Source organism: Macrotis lagotis, chromosome X (genome assembly GCF_037893015.1).
Source record: "Macrotis lagotis isolate mMagLag1 chromosome X, bilby.v1.9.chrom.fasta, whole genome shotgun sequence".
Taxonomy (NCBI): domain Eukaryota; kingdom Metazoa; phylum Chordata; class Mammalia; order Peramelemorphia; family Peramelidae; genus Macrotis; species Macrotis lagotis.
The window spans coordinates 668,478,711-668,485,301 of NC_133666.1; the positions used below are offsets into that span (position 1 = coordinate 668,478,711).

The 6,591-nt window shown below is 42.3% G+C and overlaps 1 protein-coding gene across 11 annotated transcripts in view; it reads left to right on the forward strand.

The window, feature by feature from the left end:
• The window catches only part of PITPNM2 (phosphatidylinositol transfer protein membrane associated 2), a 261,092-nt gene that overhangs the window by 12,525 nt on the left and 241,976 nt on the right, over positions 1 to 6,591 (forward strand). The gene's annotated exons all lie outside the window — the stretch shown is intronic.

Below are 6,591 nucleotides of genomic sequence, written 5' to 3' on the forward strand. Positions count from 1 at the left end.
GAAGTTAAAGAAGGGGGTGTGTCAACCAGCTTGGAGAACTATCAGGTGTCAGTAGTACCTGTTGTAACAAGGGGCGCTTCTCTTCCCCATCCTTTGAGGTTACTTTTCATTCTTGAATTCAAATCCAGCCTCAGACACTTAGTAGCTGGGCAAGTCATTGAACCTCTGTTTGCCTCAGTTTTCTCAACTGTCAATAGCATTGTGAGAATAAAGTGTGAGTATCAAATCACAAAATAATTTTAAAGGTCTTGGCATAGTGCCCAGTGCTTTGTTATTGCTGTCTGTCTTTGTGCTCAAACAGGACCAAAATGATATTTCTATATTGGGCTCAATTAGTTCATATGAACATCTGGAGTGGAACAGGTGCTCAATTTGTGTATGTTTCTCTGACACTTAACAGGTACTTAATCAGGGCGTGTTTCCTTCTCTCCACTAATGCTAATCTTATAGACATATGGTCATTTACATTTTGTTTCCCCTAATAGAATGTAAGCTTCTTAAGGGCAGAGATAATTTTTTTATTCTTTGTATCCTCAGCATAGTGGCTGACATAGGGTCGCTACTTAAAAAATTCTTGTTGACTGATGGATCTATTGGTCAGTCGACTCCTGACCCAGTGTCCAACTTTCTTATTTTGTTGATGAGGCATTCAAAGCCCATAAAGGTTTGATGACTTGCCCAGGGAAATATAGGGAGCCTAGAGGATTAGAATCCAGGTCCTCTCATTCCGTATCTAGCCCTCATTACCTTCCATACAGACTTTCTTTGAATTGAATCATTTATGATTCTAAATGAGTCTCTACCAACCCAACCCCAGGACCATTTTAAGTATTGCCCGATAAGTAGGGCACACGATGCTGTCTTACTAATTCTGCAGTTCACTGGGGATATTAGAGAAAGTGGTTGGTCTGCCTTAGTCTGGAAGAACATTCCCCTGTGGGAGGATAGGCATATAGGGCCAGGACCAAGCCTGTGATTTCTTTCCCCCATGGGAGGTGTCCTTTTCCAACTCAAGTTGGAGTCTTCTACCCCTTAGTCTTAGAGAGTAGTCTAGGCCATGGAGAGCTGAAAGGAGCAACCCAGGGTCCCTAGACAGACTGGGTCAGAGTTGGGTCATGAGGCCAAGTTTGCCTAGGCCAACCACTAAGCCTTTCTGCCTCTGGCCTCCTGTTTTTTCCTTTCCAAGATTGTTAGCACTTAGAATGGCCAACAAAGGTCAGCAACATAGAAATCTAAGTAGTGAATACACTTAGCAATAAGTCATTCCTGATCAGAGACTCCTGCCTTGGGAGGTACCTCAGAAGCCTTTATTCTAGGCTGTATCCCACAAAGTATCCCCTCTACAATATTCTCAAAAAGTGGGCTCATAGTCTTTGCTGGAAGATTTTTAGTAATGGTGAAACTTACTTCCTCCTGAGGCTAATCATTCCAGTCTCCTCAAGATGAAATTTAACCTAGCCACAACTTGTACCCCTCACTTCTAGTTTTGCCTCTAGGAACAAGCAAAATGTGCCTACTATGTGACCAAACTTGGAGAAATGAAAAGGGAGACAAGAGAGACTCTGTCCTCAAGGAGGAAGCAATATGCAAAGCAAGCTATAGACTGGATAAGTAGGAAATCATTAACAGAAGGAAGGCACTGGAATTAAGAGGGGTTGGAGAAGGATTGTCATGTCCATTTTGCAGTCAAGACCTTTGAGGAACATTGTATTACTGGTGGTCCTAGAGCCATCATGTGTGACAGTCACAAACAGAACTGGGCTCTTTTGATTTCATGCTCAGTGTTCCTTTTGTTCTGCTTGGGGAAAAACACACACAAAAGATGAAGGAGTATGGAACTGTGGAAGGAGCTCTGGCTTTGGTGTCAGAGAACTTGACTTCAAATCATATTTCCTACACTTTCAACTTTTGTGATACTGGACACATCAATTAATCTTCTGGAGTCTCAGTTTCCTTCTCTGTAACATGGGCAGAGGAGGAGGAGGTGTTGATCTTGATGGCTTCTATAATTGATCTCTTCCAGCTCTTCCCCATAATGACTGAATTGATTTGACTGGGGTTGGGGTAAGAGATGAGCAGAGAGTTAATTTATTTAAGTTGAGATGATCTTAGGGGCTGGACAGGCTCTTTCTGTCATCTCCTGCCTCCTCCCTTTTTTTCCTGCTTTGTTAGGGAAAGAGCAAGGAAGCTCAGACTGTTCTTTGCAAAAGCTAATAGGATCTGGGTAGGGAGAAAGTAAACTAGGGACTGGAAGAGAGGAAATGTGAAGTGGTTTCAAGTGTGTTCTTGGTATCCTTGGAGGCTCCACACACAGTAGGTACTTCACAAAAATGCTTGTGAGTTGATTGAAAGTTTAATGCCATTCCTTGTTCAATTGCAAATGGTTATTCAGCAGCTACTATGTTGAGAGTACTGTGTTCTGTGGCGTTGGGCCCATTCCATTCTGTCTTCATCAGTTTATAAGAATTGAAACTCTCAAGGGATCTATGATCAGGTAATCAACTGATGTTTATTAAGCACCTTCTATGTGTCTAACCCTGGAAATAAATAGAGACAAAAATTAAATGGTCCCTGCCCTCAAGGAGCTTCCATTCTATAGAACCTCCAAGTGTTCCATCCATCTATGGAGGTGAAATCCATCCATGTCTTCCTCTACTTTGGGTTTAATTTTGTTCATTACCTCCCTGAAATCCATCCCCCTGCATTGGGACTACCTTTCCCTCCAGACTTTCCTGGCATTTTATGGGCATGTGGAGCCTCTATATGCTAATCGTTCATTATCTTTAGCTTTTGATCTGTGGTTTGGCCCTTTACATCCTCTGGTTCTACATTTCTTAGATAACCTCTGTGACCTCAGCTCCTCTTGTATCAATCCTTCTCTGGCCCTACATACCTCTCTCTTATTTCCCCATAGCTATTTCAGGTATGCAACTAGCTTTTCTATCATAACTCTGTAAGATCAGTATTTTCCAAAGTCACATAGGTATTAAATATTAGGGGGTGGAATTTTAACCTTAGATTTTATATGATTCCAAGTTCAGTGCTCTATCCACTAACTATAAAACCTGTCACAGCAGAAGACTAGGAACATGAAAAAGTAACTAGAACACAAAATAGAGCATAAACATAATCTTGCTCCCCTTCACATTTCTTTGTATTCAATTACCTGTATAACTGTTGTATCCCCTTGAAAGATGTAAGATTCTGGAGGGCAGGGTCTATTGATGTGCATCCCCCAATAATCAACCAATATACATTTATTGAGTACCAACTATATACCAGCAAGCATTGAGTGCTGACTATATACCAGGCACTAGATTAGGGCAGTTTGGTCATACAGTGAATAAAGCACTGGGCTTGGAGTTGAGAGAACTGGAGTTCAAATTCAGCCTTGAACACTTGGCACTACTAGTTGTGTGACCTTGAACAAGTCACTTAACCCTGATTGTTTTGCCTCCAGACCCTTCTCCAGTTGTCCAAATCCATATTTGGCCATTGGATCCAGATGGTTCCAGAGAAGAAAATGAGGCTGGTGACTTAGCACAGGACACCCTCCCCCCAATCCAGTGCTTATCGTGGCATCACCTCCCCTGTAGTCTTGGTCTTCTTCCAGAACCAAAAATATCACCAGAATAATGCTGAGGCTTTAAAAATAAAAGTGAGACTGTCTCTGCCCTCGAGGAACTTCCATTTCATTACTGCTTATTGCATTGATTGAATTAAAAAGACTTATTTCAGAGTTTCTGCTGAAACGAAGTCAGCTTTGATATTATAGGAAACTTAAAAATATAGTAGTGTTTGCCTCAAGCTAGAGAACTTAGCATGATGATAAATGCTATTGGACTGCTGGAATCTAGTAAAGGAAGTAGCTCTTCTAGGTGTGCTGAAATGGATAGAATATGGGTCTGGGACTCAGTCCCAGGGATCTGATCTCAGGTATCTTATGAGGGGGACTTCAGAAGCAGGGGGTGGGGGGTAGGGAGGTGGCCCCTTGCCTTACTTTATGAATGTGGAACCAGAGAAGGCTCTTACCTGGAATCAGACAATAATGTAAAACAAAAAAGATAATTGAACTTATTTTAAAGCTATAAACCTATAGAAACATTAAATTTAATAAATTTTATTAAGGTGGATTTATTTTTTAAGTCATGTTAAAAGTGGAAAAATTCCTCACCACTCTGAATGTTAAACTGGATTTTATACCCCACCTTGCTTATCCACCCTTATTTAGTTTAGAGTTAAAGATGGAAAGAGGCATATTTCTTAGCTTATCCCCAGTCAGGTTTAATTCATTTCTGCAGATCAGAGAAAAAAAAAGTTAGAATTAGATCTTAGAGTTTAACTGGGGCCTTCGGGGCAATTAAATCTCACCTTTGCTACTCCAGGACTCCTTTCTGTACCCCTCTGGCCATCCTCCCCGCCTCCTTTTCTTCAGAGCATTGGCCCTGGCTTCAGCAGGATCAGAGTTCAGATGTGACCTTAGACATAGACACCTATTAGCAGTGTGATTCTGGACAAGTCACTTAACCCTAATTATCTCATATCCGGGGCCATCTCCAGGCATTCTGATTCAGAGCTGGCCACTGGACCCCGATGGCTATGGAGCAGAAATAGATTTGATTTGAAGCCTAGCATAGCAACCTGTCATTCAAATCCAATTCACATGCTTGTCATGATGTCATGGTCTTTTTCAAGAATGAAGGACAAGACAGTCATCGTGTTCTTTGGAATGAATGATCTATAGGTGGGAAACCTGTCCTTGGAAACTTCTTTCCTTCCCCTGTCATTCTTCCCTGACTCCTTCTTGCCTCCCTTCCAGCCCTGCATGCACTTTTTTTAAAAAAGTTTTTTGCAAGGCAACTGGGGTTAAGTGGCTTGCCCAAGGCCACACAGCTAGGTAATTATTGTCTGAGGTCGGATTTGAACTCAGGTCCTCCTGACTCCAGGGCCAGTGCTCTATCCACTGCACCACCTAGCCGCTTCCCAGCATACTCTTTTACTTATTCCCTCTGACTCACTGGTCCTGTTGGGGAACCCAGACTACTCTTTGCTCCCTGTTGACTTTCACTCACTAACCTCTCCTCTGAGGTTGGCTCATTCAGATCAATCACCCAACCAAGATTCGGGGAGCCATTATCTATCAGTCTGGCTCCTCAAGGATTTTCATTGCCTGACCCAACAGTGTGCATTTTTTTTTTCTCTTCCTCAGCTCCTCCCCCTCATAAAAGGGGAGTTCCAGCATACAGACTGAGACCCTCTCAAATGCCCTCACTTTCTACTTCCTGTTCTGGCTTCTCTGACTTCCTTCAAGTCCCAGATAAAATCTCCACCTTCTCTAGGAAGCCTCTCTCAACCTCTCCTAATTTCAGTGCCTTTCCTCTGTTTGTTATTTCCTATAATCCTATTATTTGGCTTATTTTTTCTAGATTTGCTTCTATACTGTCTCTCCCCTTTAGATTGTGAGCTCCTGCTGAGCAGGGACTGACTTTTGTCTTTGTAGCCCTTAGTTGCTTAATAATTGTTCATTGGCTTGATTGACAACTCATTTCACATGACCTATTCTACCCCACCTCAGCCTCACAAAGAGCCACCTTGATCATGCCCTTGGTCATCTGGGTCATACACAGTTGTACCACTTCTTTGTTCATGAACTCTGAAATTCCCTCCTTTGATCATGGTCTGTTGTCATTCCAATTCTTGCCCTACCTTGCAATTTAGTCACACTGACCTCTGATTCCTTGACCCCCACCCTAACTACAATCTTCTTTCTCTTTCCACTGTTGGACCTTTGGTAAACCAGCTCAACTCCACCCTGCCCTCTCCTCTTGAGGCACTTGCTCCTCATTGTATCATCATTCTTGCCCTGGTAAAACTCAACCTTTCATCACTCCCAACATTTTCGGCATCTGCTCTTGCACTTTTGCTTCAGAACTAAGGTGAAGAAAATCATGAAACTGCTGACTACTTATACAGTTTTGTTGTATCACCTCAGCTGGGTCCTCACCAAGGCAAGGCAATCCTTTTGTATCTCCTTAATTAAATCTCCTGTTCTCTGTAGCTGCTTTTCCAAATCCTTTCTTCTCTCCTCCAACCTCCTTTGGCTCCCCCTCAATCACCTGAGAACTTTGCCTCATATTTGACTGAAGGAAATTCAGGCTATTCTCTCTTTCTACTGGTTCCTTCCCTACTGGTTCCCTATGTGCTCATGTCTCCTCCATTCTCCAAAAACCCTCTGGAGTTCTGTTCATCCCTGCTAACTTTTTCTTACTAAGACAAAAGTCTTTCTTGCCTCTCCTCTTTCTTTTTAACTCTACAATTGGGCTCCCAACCTCATTATTTGACTGAAATTTCTCCCTCACAAATAATCAGTTATCTCTTCATTGCCACATTTAATAGTCTTTTTTCAATATTCATCCTTCTTGGCCCCTAGTCATCTTTTTTTTTTTTTTTTTTTTTTTTTTTTTTTTTTTTTTTTTAGGTTTTTGCTAGACAATGGGGTTAAGTGGCTTGTCTGAGGCCGGATTTGAACCCACGTACTCCTGACTCTGGGGCTGGTGCTTTATCCACTGCTCCACCTAGCAGCCCCCCCCC